The sequence below is a fragment of the Camelina sativa genome, chromosome 9 (genome assembly GCF_000633955.1).
Source record: "Camelina sativa cultivar DH55 chromosome 9, Cs, whole genome shotgun sequence".
Classification (NCBI taxonomy): domain Eukaryota; kingdom Viridiplantae; phylum Streptophyta; class Magnoliopsida; order Brassicales; family Brassicaceae; genus Camelina; species Camelina sativa.
In genome coordinates, this window is record NC_025693.1 from 23,514,570 (window position 1) to 23,515,736 (window position 1,167).

Genomic DNA, 1,167 nt, shown 5'->3' on the forward strand with positions numbered 1-1,167 from the left:
CCCTTGACAGTTGACAGATTAGCCCCACAAAACACATATACCTTTAGATAAGTAAGGCTTAATCTCAGACACAGTTTTTCAGAAGCCCAGCAGCTTCAAACATCTTCATACATCATCAGTGAACCCAACCACAAATGTTCGTTCTTCAATGGATGTATCACGATTCTAACAACAGAGTATCACACCTCTGTCTTCATTGCTGATAACATGTCTCATCACAATCATATGCACCTGTAGGTCATTAAGGGGAGATGATCACATGTCCTCTTTTGTTGACTCCACGACACTGAAGTTTCAACACACTTATGTAGATGTACCACTACGAAGGATCGATTCCGCAGGCCGTGACACAGTCTTCTTCCCCTTTGTCTTCTTCGTGTCTTGTTGCTGAAGACTCGGAACAGGACGCTAAGCTTCAAAGAGCTGATGAATACGACTGGGAAACGGTGGACGAAGCCCTGACTTAGCTTGCAGACCCAGCTGTATGATCTGATCATAGATCATTCTCCCAAAATCAAACGGGGTGCAATGCATGATCATGTAGATCACCATGGCTCTGTTTGCTGAAATGTACCCTGTGTTCACCGTGGGAGACCAGTTGCTGCAGCATATCTTATGCACATCCTTGATCACCAGGTCCTTGATTGCAGTTGACACCAGCTGCTTGCAGGTCTTCACTTTGCCACCAGATAGAAAGAGAGCAAGATCCTCCTCCATAATCGCAGCTGTCTGTAGTCTTTGTTCGCGTACATCAACCGCCGGAAGACTGAACAAGGCATTAATGCGGCTTGGGGAAAATTCATACACCCAATCTCTGACAAGTACATCAACTGAGTTTTCTTCAATTTTAATTGCTGGAAGATTTGCCCAGAACTCATAGACAGCATCAAAATCATAAGACCCGATTTGAGTGACAGTTTTCAGCTGACCGGCTTGATCAAGCAGCTCCCTAACTGGATCATCTACTTCCAGAGAATAGCAAACCTCAGCAGCAATGGTTCGAGAAGCAAAGAAACCATACCTTCGAGCAGCATCAACGGATATGAATCGTTTTGAGTCAAATCCCTTTGAAGGAGCCCCGCGAGACGATAATGCACACGTCAAACAGCTGATGGGACATAGACACTTGCTTTGTAGCACAATCCATCTTCTGGTAACAGTCCCTTG